Consider the following 14,786-nt stretch of genomic DNA (forward strand, 5'->3'; position numbering starts at 1 on the left):
GAAGGCAGGGTAAAGTGACTAGGCATCAGGATAGATAATAATAAGGTATTTGAGGTAGATATGTACATGAAGGCAGGGTAAAGTGACTAGGCATCAGGATAGATAATAATAAGGTATTTGAGGTAGATATGTACATGAAGGCAGGGTAAAGTGACTAGGCATCAGGATAGATAATAATAAGGTATTTGAGGTAGATATGTACATGAAGGCAGGGTAAAGTGACTAGGCATCAGGATAGATAATAAGGTATTTGACGTAGATATGTACATGAAGGCAGGGTAAAGTGAAAGATGAAAGATGACACAAACACATCATGCGGATGGGATGTTTTATTGAACCCCAGACTGGGAGAGGAAAATGTTCCTACCTGAAGCTGGTAATAATGTGTGGGATGAGTGGGTTGTGTGTGATAGATCTCAGTGTCAGCGGGCTGTCACCCCATGTTCACAGAGTACCAGCAATCAAACAACATGCTGTCCAGGGGTTGGGGCAAGGAGAAGTACACAGAGCATCAATCAAACTCCATCTGTGAGGAGCTGATACCGCAGCACACATGCTCTGAGCTCTGCTCAGCTAACCTCCCTTAAACACCCAGCCCTCATCACCCTACAGATCCTTTAACTATTGCCAAATACTCTGTTGTGTGCCATTTCAGTCCATCATTTGTGATTGAAATTTTAAAAAAAGGTTGCTGGTTCATATATTCCTATGATTTGTCCAAAGCTTACTGTCAAGTGCAGAGGTGTCCATTCTCCAACATCAGGAGAAAATAAATTATTTATAATAATAAGCCATTTAGCAGACGCTTTTATCCAAAGAGACTTACAGTCATGTTGTGCATACATTTTTTACGTATGGGTGGTCCCGGGGATCGAACCCACTACCCTGGCGTTACAAGTGCCGTGCTCTACCAGCTGAGCTACTGAGGAACACTAAGGCAACCTGCCTAAATTTCATTTAATATTTCATTTGTGTCCTGATGGACAAGCTACTCTGTTGAAGTAATATCGAGCCCAGTGTAAAGCCAAGTCCTTGTTCTAGGCCTATAAATGCTTGTTGGGAGCATTTCCTCCTTCAGTTTCCCTATGACTGACTACCTGGTTTTTGACAGCGTGACTTTTGGACTAATCCCCTGACATCTGCTGCTCCCCTCAAACAACAGTGGTTAGCATGGGCTTGGACTGGGACATCAAGACATGGTTTATGGCTGCTGGGCAATCCTTTGCTGTTCCCCCTGCACAACATTTTATCAGGCATGAATGGCTTCCCTCTTAGGCTGGCGCTATGGACAAGTAAAACACTTTACACCATGGCATTGTTGAATATTCCTTTCTGATTGGCTTGAAGGGCATTCTAGAGCAAGCGTTATTTATCTTCATAAACTGGGTGGTTTGAGCCCTGAATGCTGATTGGCTGACAGCCATGGTATAGCTGACGGTACCACCGGTATGACAAAACATTTATTTTTACTGCTCTAATTACGTTGGTAAACAGTTTATAATAGCAATAAGGCACCTCGGGGGTTGTGTCGTGCCTAAGAAGAGCCCTTAGCCATTGAAAGTATTGGCCATATACCACACCCCCTCAGGCCTTAATGCTTAAATAATGCACAGTATATTTGCACGGTATAATTCAATGGCTATAGTTTATTTTTACATGTTTCAGCTGCTTTTGAAAGCAAAAGTCTAATTGAAAACAGTATTGGTATTGTGAATTCGATTTTCATAATAGCAAGCCAGGACCGATGATTTGGTTAGCTAAACTAGCACTATCTAGTGTAATGAATACTCGGGGAGAAAAATGTGTAGCTTCACGCGCAGGGCGCGGCAGGTGTTTATTTCGCCTTTGCAGAAGGCAGGAATCGTGGTCACGGGCAGGCAATGGTCATACACAGGTAGGCAAACAGGCAGGTGAAACAAAATTAGGACTGAAGGCTAAAACTGGTTCTCACAAACGAGCTAGGAAAAGGCTTAGTAGAGTCAAAACGAACAATACCTCACAAGGCACAAACAGAAAGAACTGAACTAAATAAGGAGCTGATGAGACCAGGTGAATAACTAACACAGGTGAAATCAATGAACAAAAATGAAAGACAGGGCTACGTTCAAGAACACAAAGAAACAGGGCTACGTACAAGAACACAAGGTGAACTAAGAAAACAAATACAGAACCTTACATCTAGTAAACTTGCTAGCTACTTCAATGGATGTTGAACACAGTTCTACCGGCAAATGAACACATTTCTAGTGGCAAATGTGTTAAATTATAGCCATGGTATAAAAGGGTTTTAATCAACTCTGGGCTCTATGCATTCTCTGGAAAATAATGCAACTCAGTGGAAGGTCAGTTCCACTCCACTAGCGCGTTGTGGAACACACCTTCCACATCATTCATTATTTTCCATAGAACGCATAGCCCCTCGTTGATTATCCCTTACGTAATCAATGCCAATGTCACAGATTTTTCCAAATCAACATGGAGACAAAGGCTGTTGCCCATTTCGGTGACATTGAGAATAAACAAATGAATCAATGCGATCCATGGTCTCAATAAATTATCCATTCTTGCTGTAGCATGCAGAGTATTTGACAACTCCTACACCCAGAGGCGAGAACTCCTGGTCCCACACAACTACCGCTGTTCATTAAGGGCAAGCTCTGAAGCAGAAATAATGTTACCTAGGCCTCAATCTCATTATCAGTTTAATTAAGAAATAAATGTGCTGGAACAAGCATAGGTGGTGTGTAATTGACAGTCAGAGTAAAGAGTGGAACACAGGATATACTTCATTCATGGTTATTGACTTATTTTGATGGCTGTAGAAACTTTGTTTTCATCCAGTTTAACAACTGTGTGTTATTAAATGTTAGCGATAGAACAATATACTGAATTATAATGGTTGTAATGGTATTTTACTCAACACGTGTCCAATAATTTTACCTATAAAATCTAACAGTACTGAAACAACAAAAACAAGACTCAACACATATCACTACAATTGTAAATTGGCAATAAATACAAATTCATGTTAATGACAGTGAAATATTTTTATTTTTATTGTGGCTGTATTTTTTCTGGCACCCTGTAATGGTAATGACAGACATTATTCGATCCCATAAAACAGTCTAATGTCAACATTGTGACAGTGGTCAAATTTAAACCATTGACAAAAATATATATATAATCTCATGACTATGTAGTATTCAGATACTATTTAGATACTATTTTAATTTATATTGCAATGTGTAGACTATCTTAAGGTGTTAATTATACTTATGTTACTATTTAAACATTTGTATTTCCCTGCATTTTATTTTAATCGAAAATATAAATATTCATTAATCAGTACTAAACAATAAATTGGATTTACAAACATGCTGAATTCACAAAATACTTCCTTAATTTTGTTTAGTTTTTTTGTTATGGGAGAATATGAAAAAATAGTATTCTCTAATCAAGTACCAGTAATGTTCTGCATTGGCCAAATACATTCTGGTAGTGCCCTTAGTGTCCAGTAGATGGAAGACAACTTCCTTGTTTTTCACTCAATATTAGCTAGGTGTTCCTAGTGTTCGGTGTACTCAGTGTAGTATGGTTTAGAAAATCTCTGTTCTACTACAGTCATAAAACATGTTATGGATTGTAATACAATAGATTAGTCATATAGTAATAATTGCTCATCTATATAATCATTGGAAATCTAAATAAGGGTATACCAGAGTCATATTTCGGCTATAGAGTTGGGCCAATGCTGTTTCCGTCTGAACGTTCAGGAGAGCGCCACTTTCTCATAGCTGTTGCTAAGTGATAATTCCGCGTTGTGTTGTTTATTTGTGTTAATTTTCCAGTAAAAACAGATATGCAATTTGTTGACCACACAACACAATACAGACTTGGATACTATGGAACGCCTTTGGGTCATTGCGTGTCAAAATCACAATTATATTATAGAATGTTGTGTGTGCTGAATGTAAACGTGCAAGCCAGGCGCCACCATTACTGTCAAAGCTGTACAATCCTGCGTCGGTAATAAGGCATTATTTGTTCAACCGAATGGGGAAAACGTCTGTGTGAGCATTTGAAATTAAAGCAGGATCAAAAATGTTTGCAAATATCTTTGATACAGATGTTTTTAGCAACTTCTGGGGTAGCTAGCTAGCTTTAGCTTGGTACCTAGCTAGTACCAATGCAACCAGCCTGAAAACAATGACCAGTAGAAACTACAGTCATTTTCAATATATTCTTAGCAATGATTTAGGAATCCATGTGAGTAGGTATTAGCTAGGTAGCCACTTGTTGTTCTCCTATTGAAATAACTAGCTTGCCAGCTACTTAACCCTGTTGCCCAAAACTAAAGTTATAAGCAGCCAGCTAGCTTCATCTGGCTAGTATGGCTTGACTGGACCGGGTTATGTGTTATGAAGCTAGCCACAATAAAGGTTAGCCACAATAGTGGAATTTGCGTTTCGCCTTCAAAATAAAAGTCTCTCTTTGAAAGTGATGCAGCAGGTTACAATTGTTATTATAAATAAATATCACCTGGGAGCATGAGCAGCAGTGTGAGGCGTTTTCCTTTCTGTTTTCCATGAGTTCACCTACAACTCCAGCACCTGCAGAAAGCACCTGGAAGGGGCCTATGTTCTTCAGTGTTTGCAATTGGAATCATGCCATATTTAGACTAGATGATGTTAAACAAGGTTGGAGTGTTGGAATGTGGAGCAATGAAATGGGTTATCAGTCTACCCGGTTACACCCACAGAACACAACTGTGAAGAGTTTACATTAATATTAGCTTCGTACCTCTTATTGCGGGATTTTGACTGTGAGAAATCACCTCCCCAGTCCCCAGCCTATTGTGCGTATTGACATTAATATTGCACGGTACAGCCTTACCTATGGATTGGGGATCAATGAAATGGGCTGTCAGTCTACTCGGTTACACCCACAGAACACAACTGTGAAGAGTTTACATAAATATTAGCTTCGTACCTCTTATTGCGGGATTTTGACTGTGAGAAATCACCTCCCCAGTCAGCCTATTGTGCGTATTGACATTAATATTGCACGGTACAGCCTTACCTATGGATTGGGGATCAATGAAATGGTGTATCAGTCTACTCAGTACCCAAGTGCTTTTTTTTCTCCCATAGAGTTATCAGGCTCCAAAACATCCACGTTGTATGGTTTTTCCTCTGTAATAGTGTTCAACACACATAGCAGGTTAGCTAGCTAACTATAACTACTGAAACAGATTATGTCGTTTTGCTATGTTTTTGGGGGAAGAACATTGTTTGCATCCATCAGCTAGCTATCTTTTTTATGACCAGTCCAGAGCTTGGGGGAAGTGTGTCTGCGCTCGTTCATACGTATCGGTGAATAGTTGTGAAATATGAAATACGAGTGAGAGTGTAATCAATGTGTAATAACTACCTAAAAAAATGAAGGAACGCGTAAAATTATTATGTGACGTGCAGTCATATGCAGGTCCTGATTGGTCAACAAGCTTATTTGACCCGTCAAATAGTGTTATTTGACGTGTATCTTTTTTGACAAGCAAAGACCCAAACGGCGTTTCATAGGATACACGTTATCCAGAATCTTAATTAATAAAAACGTCAGTTCAATTCGCTGCTCTGTTTTGCTTGTATCATCGCAAAAATGTCACCAATAGCAGTGCAACATGGCAGCCGTCCTAAAATCTGGGGTGCGTTCGGTTCACTTGAACGTTTCCTACGTTGTGGAACGGCGTCTACTTAACCACACGTTTCCCAAAAATATTCTTGGACGTTCTTGGACAGACTTTGAGGTACGTTTGTTCCGTTAGGTGGATGTGCCGGATTTTAGCTTGAAGTAATGACTGACGTTTTTAAAGGGCATAGGTGCATTTCGAAGCCAGAAGTTCAACCCCTCCAGGTTTTTCAACTGATCCTCATAGCAGCACTATTTCCGTTCATTTGAACGTAATTTTATGTTGTTATGTACTGAACGCAGCCCCGGCCGAACTCTTATATGGCTCTGGGTTATGGTTTCCACTAGTTACCACAGCCACAAAGTCAAAATTGGCTATATCGTACAAATTCATGAAAACAAACATTTGCTTTTTGATCTTAATTTAAGGTTAGGGTTAGGCATAAGGTTAGCAGTGTAGTTAAGGTTGGGGTTGAGGTTAGGTTTAAAATCCGATTTTACGAAGATAAATGTAGAAATAGGCGGGGTTTATAACTTTGTGGATGTGGTAACTAGTGACGACCCTGGGGTATCGCCAGCTAGGAGTCGTAAAAAAATCAAAAATCCATCTCGTTCCGTCTTCTCCCACTTCCGGCCAGTGGGCTTCCTCTCACTACCATAGTTTGGTAGTGAGTGGAAACGCTAAACGGATGCTTCACATATACATCCGGTGAAATATCTGTCTCATTGTTCTATCTTCGGAGTTACCTCTAGTTCGTTCAGCCATTCCTATGGGGGAAATGAATGGGGAAAGAATGGTGTTTGTGATAAACTAAGGTCAGAGTTTAACACAGGATAATATCAGTCGGTTAACATGACCTTTATGAATTATGAAGTCTTTATGTGCTTGTATTGGCTACATAAATATTCAAAATTCACCAAAAGTGACATTAGCTGATGAAGATTATCTCATAGAACCAAATGTATAAGACCTCCTAAACCTGTGTGTACCAAATCAAATCAAATGTTATCTGTCACATGCGCCGAATAAAACCTGTATAGGCCTCACAGTGAAATGCTTACTTACAAGCCCTTAACCAACAATACCGTTTTAAGAAAAATAAGTGTTAAGTAAAAAAAAAAATTGATAAATAAAAATTAAAAAAATTAAAAGACATAACAAATAATGACAGAGCAGCAGTAAAATAACAGTAGCAAGGCTATATACAAGTGGGTATCGGTAAAGAGTCAATGTGCGGGGTCACAGGTTAGTCAAGGTAATTGAGGTAATATGTACAGTTGAAGTCGGAAGTTTACATACACCTTTAGCCAAATACATTTAAACTCTGATTTTCACAATTCCTGACATTTAATCCTAGTAAAAATTCCCTGTCTAAGGTCAGTTAGGATCACCACTTTATTTTAAGAATGTGAAATGTCAGAATAATAGTAGAGATAATTATTTATTTCAGCTTTTATTTCTTTCATCACATTCCCAGTGGGTCAGAAGTTTACATACACTCAATTAGTATTTGGTAGCATTGCCTTTAAATTGTTTAACTTGGGTCAAACGTTTCAGGTAGCCTTCTAAAAGCTTCCCACAATAAGTTGGGTGAATTTTGGCCCATTCCTCCTGACAGAGCTGGTGTAACTGAGTCAGGTTTGTAGGTCTCCTTGCTCGCACACGCTCTTTCAGTTCTGCCCACAATTTTTCTATAGGATTGAAGTCAGGGCTTTGTGACGGCCACTCCAATACCTTGACTTTGTTGTCCTTAAGCCATTTTGCCACAACTTTGGAAGTATGCTTGGGGTCGTTGTCCATTTGGAAGACCCATTTGTGACCAAGCTTTAACTTCCTGACTGATCTCTTGAGATGTTGCTTCAATATATCCACATAATTTTTCTTCCTCATGATGCCATCTATTTTGTGAAGTGCACCAGTCCCTCCTGCAGCATGATGCTGCCACCCCCGTGCTTCACGGTTGGGATGGTGTTCTTCGGCTTGCAAGCGACCCCCTTTTTCCTCCAAACATAACGATGGTCATTATGGCCAAACAGTTATATTTCTGTTTCATCAGACCAGAGGACATTTCTCCAAAAAGTATGATCTTTGTCCCCATGTGCAGTTGCAAACCTTAGTCTGGCTTTTTTATGGCGGTTTTGGAGCAGTGGCTTCTTCCTTGCTGAGCGTCCTTTCAGGTTATGTCGATATAGGACTCGTTTTCCTGTGGATATAGATACTTTTGTACCTGTTTCCTCCAGCATCCTCACAAGGTCCTTTGCTGTTGTTCTGGGATTAATTTGCACTTTTCGCACCAAAGTACGTTCATCTCTAGGAGACAGAACGCGTCTCCTTCCTGAGCGGTATGACGGCTGCGTGGTCCCATGGTGTTTATACTTGCGTACTATTGTTTGTACAGATGAATGTGGTACCTTCAGGCGTTTGGAAATTGCTCCCAAGGATGAACCAGACTTGTGGAGGTCTACAATTGTATTTCTGAGGTCTTGGCTGATTTCTTTTGATTTTCCTATTATGTCAAGCAAAGAGGCACTGAGTTGTGAGTGAGTGTGATAACTGTATACTACGTTTAACTGTGTAATAACTGTGTACCATTTTGGCTGAGAATACAACCAATATTTTAAAACAGTAAATAATGAGAATTACAATTAGGAAATAAAGTTTAAATTGTGCAAACGTTAACAAAAGACACCCATAGGAGGTACTTTAAATAAATAGGCAGTGCGACGCTATGGCACATATCAGTTCAGACTAGATATGACTAGGTTCAAAGGAGACACTTAAAATTCTTTAAGACAGGGGTGACGTATGCATGAGAGTGTGAATGATAAACCTGTATACCTTGATAGAAAACTAATTGGGAATCAAAGACGTCTGTGCCTGTCCAAACTGTATAAATTTGGGGATAACTGTTGGGTTTGTGGTTGCTTAAACCATATAACCCGTTAATAACAATTAGGAACATAAAGCTAAAGTGATGAATGACTAGTGTGACTGAACTGAAACGTTTGAGCTGATATGATTGAACTGTGGCGTTTGACGTTTGACCCTGCAAAATACTGGTTAAACAATTAGACTGAAATAATTTGGTTTATCGTTTCAATATAAACATGCACCAGCTTTGACTAATTAGGTGGGAGTGATTTGATTTACATAAATAGACTAAAATACTTTAAATAACCACAGAATATTGGAAACACTAACACAGCTCCTCGAAGGAGCCTGCTCCCACCCGAGCACTGGAGAGAGAGTTGCGAGGGGAGGGGCTGGAGACAGTGAGAGTGTGGCTTTTGAAGAGTAAAGAGAGAGAGAGAAGGGGGGTGATTTAGATTGATACAAACAATTATTGATGGGTTAGGACTGGGGATATCTGTATTATATAACCAGGAGAAGGAGAGATAAAGTAGAGAATATTTATATTAGCATTTTTGGTCATTTAGTTAAATAAAGTGGTCTAATGGTATTACTATTACCCATTTGAGTTTTAAACTAAAAATATTAGACCATTAACATTAAAAGCACTTTTTATACAAAATATTGGAGTCAGTAAGGTTTTAAATTACAATTAAGAATAAATAATAAAGTTCTTAAAACAAAAGTATAGATACAACAACATTGGCAAAAATGACAGATAAAGTAATTAAAGTGTTGAAATCCACCCTCGAGATAAATGGGGGAAAAGGCGGGAAGGAATGGAAGAGGAGAGGAGAAAAGTTATACAAAGAATGGATAGCAGATGGATGGATAATGGCAATGAATGGAATCCCAGGGGAAGGAGAACCGAGGACAATACTGACAGCCCTGAAGAAGAGAACAGAGAAGGCAGTAAGTGAGTGGAAAGAGGAAGGAGAGCCCCTCAAAGGGAAGTCCAAAGACGTGATGGAGAAAGCCAGGTTAAAGGAGCGGATTGGTTTGGCTATGTTGGAGAAACTGAAGAAAATGTGGGAAGACAAAGCACCACCCAAAATAACAAATCGGTTGTATCCAGCCCTGCCATCGGCCCCACCACCGTATGAAAACCCTCCAAAAACAATGGCACCAGTGTTGGAACTGACCGGGCAGGTACAGTATCAGCAGAAAGACGGCGTGCTGCAGGATACATGGGTGGGTGAAGAAGAGGTGAATAGACGAAGAAGTGACATCGAACAGATGTTGAAAACTGCACGAGAACTGAAAGAACAGATTTCTCAGCTGAGTAGACTGGATAAAGAGGTAGAAGACTCAGAGAGAAGTACAGAGTACCGGGACTTGTGTCGAACCGGAGCAAGTGAGAGAGAGAATGAGGAAATAGGAGGTAGAAGCACAGCCAGTTCAACCATTTATGACAACAATGCCGAATTAAGAAAGGAACTGAAAGTACTGGAAAAGCAGGTGAGAGAAGACAGAAAGGAGCTGGCACTCACATCACTGCAAAGAACACCAGAGCGAAGGGGGGGCCATTGTATTGATTTGGGAGAAGAAGAGGAAGAGTATGAAGACGTAAAGCAGACAAAAATGCTCTATGGAGCTTTTCAAGGAGATATTTGGGATGAGGAAGGGCCTGCACAACGCACACGGGCCAAAACTCAAGGGAGAGGGGGTAACTGTGGGGGTCAGTATCCTCAAGGGAGAGGGGGTAACTGTGGGGGTCAGTATCCTCAAGGGAGAGGGGGTAACTGTGGGGGTCAGTACCCTCTGAGAGAAACAACAGGGGGAGCTTCAGTATACAAGCCCTGGCCACACAGGGATGTGCAAACTCTGGTTGACAGTTTACCCCAGCCTGAAGAATCAGGACACAGGTGGGTGAAGGCTTTTGAGAGCCTTACTGCAGCAGATGAACTCACCATAGGGGATATGGTAGCAGTAATGAACAGGTGCATGGGAGATCATGAATGCAAAGAGATACTCATACAAGCAGGCCTGAGAGGAATAGTAGGAGCAGCAACTGGTTTTGATCGATACCGAACTGTCATATGGGATGCAGTTAGAAGGAAGTATCCCACTCAGGCAAGGCCAGATCTCATGAGAACACTGACGCTGAATGATGATGAAACCATACCAGCCTACATGAAGAGGGCAAAGTGCCTCTGGAGACAAGCATGGAATGAAGAGCCCACCAAAAATACAATGAGTCACCTCTTCCTTGCAAACTGCCTGGGGGGACTCCCAGACCAGGCCCGGGTAGAGTGTGAAAAGGTTGTGGCACTCACAGCAAAATCCATCCCAGAGTTCACAGAGATAGCCCAACATCATGTGGAGCGATGGAGGGAAGGCAAGAGGAAGGAGGAAGATGAACTAAAGCAGCTACAGAAGAAAGTTTTGAAAAAACAACTAGCTGAAGACAAAACAGGCAAACAGATGGTTGTGACCAGTACCCCGAATCCACAGGGTGTGCCAGGTATTGATCCAGCTGCAGCCGCGGCTGCTGCAGTAGTACAGGCAATGGCTGGGATGATGGCACCCCAGATGATGGCTCCTGTGGGGCCAAATGGGTATTTCTCTGTCGGGATGTACACAGAACCAGATTTACCCCAACATCCTGGCTACGTACCCCGTCACAGGAGGTGTTTCAACTGTGGCAAGAACGGACACATGGCTAGAGACTGTTGGTCACAACCCTCAAACTTCAAACGACCAAGAGGACGAGGTTATGGAGGACAGCAAGAAGGGGGTGGGCCCAGATACCCAGGTCAAAGGCCAACCTGGCAAGGCGCCCAACAATTCCAACCACAACCAGCACCCCAATATCCTGGAGGGTCAAATATCCAGCCACAGCAACTACCCAACCCTGAAATGCTGCCAAGTATGTCATGGATGGGAATGCAACACCCCAACCAGGACCCCCAATGAAGCTGCCAAGAAACCCAATCTAACCACACCACCAACATCTACTCATTTCCACCAGGGTTAGAACCGGTAGTGTTATGTTTAATTGGAGGAAGCTATTTGTGGTTGTTGTTTTTCAAATTGGTTTTTCAAACAAAAAACAACACACCTAGTATGATGTTTATAAGCCTTGTTGTTTCAATTTTGGGGAGGTTTCAGCAGGTCAAGGGTGATAGGTCTTAGAGGAGCACACAGTGAATTTTATGGAGTTTTTTAGCTTTTGGCTGAGTTTGGGGTATATATGATTTCTTATGAGAATGAATGTCATGAGGACTTAATGAACACTTGGGATAACTAACATTTATGAAATATTTAGAATAATGGTAATGTTTAGTATACTATGGGATTAAACAGTTCGTTAAATGATTTCAATTGCCTCTGAACTCTGTTTTAACATTCTGGTGTTATTTTAATCATCCACACTAGTAAATTCTAAAGGCATGAGAGGAGGACTTTAAGATAGTTTATTTTACTAAGTTGAGGGTAATTTATAGTACTGTGAAAATTGTGAAGGAGATTATAATTTGGTAATAATATATTTGATTTGAACCATAAAATAACAGAAGAGAGAGTGGAGGAATGGCAATTGGATAATGAATTAGCAATATTAACTAAAGTGATTATTTAGATAGGTGGTAATATTGACACATGGCCAAATCATGTGTCAAAAAGGGGGATGGTTGGATTAAATATTAAATATATACGAAGGAGAGGACAAAATACTTTAAAAAAAAACAACAACATGTATGATAGTTTATTAACCACACCTGTATGTCAGAGGTTTTGTGCCCCACAGGTGAACTAAAGGAGAAGGTGACCCACTCTATCTAACCAGGAGACTGAAGCAGGCCTGGCGGGAAGGGCCCTACCAAGTACTGCCTTTGCCAGCAGAATAGCTGAGAGATCCATCTGGGTGCATGTCACTCACTGCAAAAAGGTAAACCCAGCTACACCTGACGAACAAACACAGAGTTAGGAGAAAGAACCGATCACCACTAGGGCTCGGGGGTTGGCTCCTTAACGAAGATTCCCTTACCCTGTCTGATCATCCCTGTGTGAGTTCGATAGAAGGTGAAGCAATGGGTTGGCCTCTGGCGTCTGACATGTTCTCAGGGCGAGGGTGGGGATTCACAGGTCTCCCGACGGTAGGTAGCTGTCTGATTGTGGGGGCAATATTCCTAACACACACGGACCCTCCTGTTTCAGCCAGAAGTGGTAGTTAACCTAACACAAGTTGAAAAGGCATAGGAGACAGCTAGACGTAGGGAAAGGGGAAGTACTAGGGACTTTAGGGGATATATCAATCTCCATACACAGTTTAGGGACAGGTGTAGTATTGTGAAAGTAGGGAATTATCAGAAATGGCAGTGCGACCCATATGAGGGTAGGTACTGTCTGAAAGTCTGAATTATGCTAAAACAGATTACAGACCTGACAAGTGAGATATCTTCTTCAACTGGGGCACCCTATAGAGTAAACCTCTCTGAGGGAGGTAGTGAGACAGTGCAAACTATAGACCTGAAGGAAGTAGTACAGATGGAGATGGAGTAAATAGATTTTAACCTGTGGTTGGAATGGATTCAGTATACGGTCTAAAGAGGACTGTTATGCCTGTAGGACAGCCAAACCAAGGTTGACAACTACTCCGTTCCCCTTGACAGGCTTTAACTCTCTGTCAGGTTTATTCTCCATGCAAGCCACCTGGGAATGTGGTGAAATAGTCTTATGGTAACTTGCACTATCTGTATCCCCCGGTAACAAAGTCATCCCGACCTGGGTTGCCTCAGTTTGAAGTCACAGGGGATTCTTATTGTTTTTCTAGGACTAATAAGATAGGATACAGGGTAGGGCATCTTAGCTCCTGCTCCCACACAGAGAATATCACAACTAAAAGAGACCATGACTAATCTCTCCTCTTGGTTGCAGCCAGAGGATTTTAGGAACCAAAACCAGGCCCGTGCTGACATCTGATGGATGTGTGGTGATAACTGATTGTGAACTCACCTACATACGCAAACAATCAAACGTGTCAGAGACTGGTGAGTTGTCACATAGAAAGTAGGACCTCCTCCAGGAATCCTTTGATGAAAGGATATATATTGATGGGATCCACAATCAGATCGCAGCTGGGTTTGAATCAAGTATTTTCTGGTGGTCAACAATTAATAAAAATGTAGATTGGATAAATTATATTTAATATAACCAGCAAAAGATTTATAAACCACACTCGTGATGCAATAAAGGGATTAGCTGAGCAGACAGCGGCAACTAGCTTAATGACATGGCAGAATAGAATAGCTTTAGATATGCTTTTGGCTGAGCGGGACGGGGTTTGTGTTCTGTTTGGATATATGTGCTGTACTTTCATCTCCAACAATATAGCACCGGACGGGCCCGTGACCAAAGCGCTTGAGTGACCATCACCACGCTGGCGAACGAACTGGTTGAGAACTCTGGTATTGATAGCTCCATATACTTTTGGTTTGATAACATATTTGGTAAATGGAAAACTATTGTTGTGACTATTCTGGGTGAAGTTATAGCTTCTATGGGTATACTTGTTCTTTGTGGATGTTGTCTTATTCCCTGTGTCTGAGGTTTGGTGAGAAAAGGAGATGGAGAAGGTGGTTTCCCAACAGATGGTGAGATACGGCCCAATCCCGGACTCCGACCTAAGGAATGAAACCAGGCGTGGTGGAGTGACACTAGAGGGTGTCTAAAGGGGGCCAAAATGTACTTCCCTGTTGGTGTTTTATGTTTTTAAAATCTTATGTTTTGTGTTCTATTAATCCTGTGTTTTATGCTTTATTAATCAAGTTAACCATTGGGAATGTTTGTCTTTCCTTATGTGAAGGTTTGAAGTGCCTGGGTGACTGGTAGCCAACCGTTTGCAAGTTGGGTGTAGATGGAAGGACTGAAGGCCTTTTATTATCAAATTATCTATTAATAAAAGTGTTTATTTTTGTTTGTATTGTATTTTAATGAGTGACACCCTAGAGGGCGTCAAAAGGGGGATTGTTGTGTTCTATTTTTCTCATAATTGAATCTGTATGTGATGAATAGCTTGGAAGGAATGCATTAATGAACTGTACTGATATAAATTGTTTCATATAACAGGCTGTTATTCATGTAAGGAACGTTAGGGGTAGGACAGATAAGACTTGTATTTCTTACAGATACGAACACTCTCTCTTTGTTGTCTGTGAAACCGTCCTTGAACGTGGGTACATGGAGT

The sequence above is a fragment of the Coregonus lavaretus genome, assembly GCF_964263955.1.
Source record: "Coregonus lavaretus genome assembly, contig: HAP1_SCAFFOLD_715, whole genome shotgun sequence".
Lineage (NCBI taxonomy): Eukaryota > Metazoa > Chordata > Actinopteri > Salmoniformes > Salmonidae > Coregonus > Coregonus lavaretus.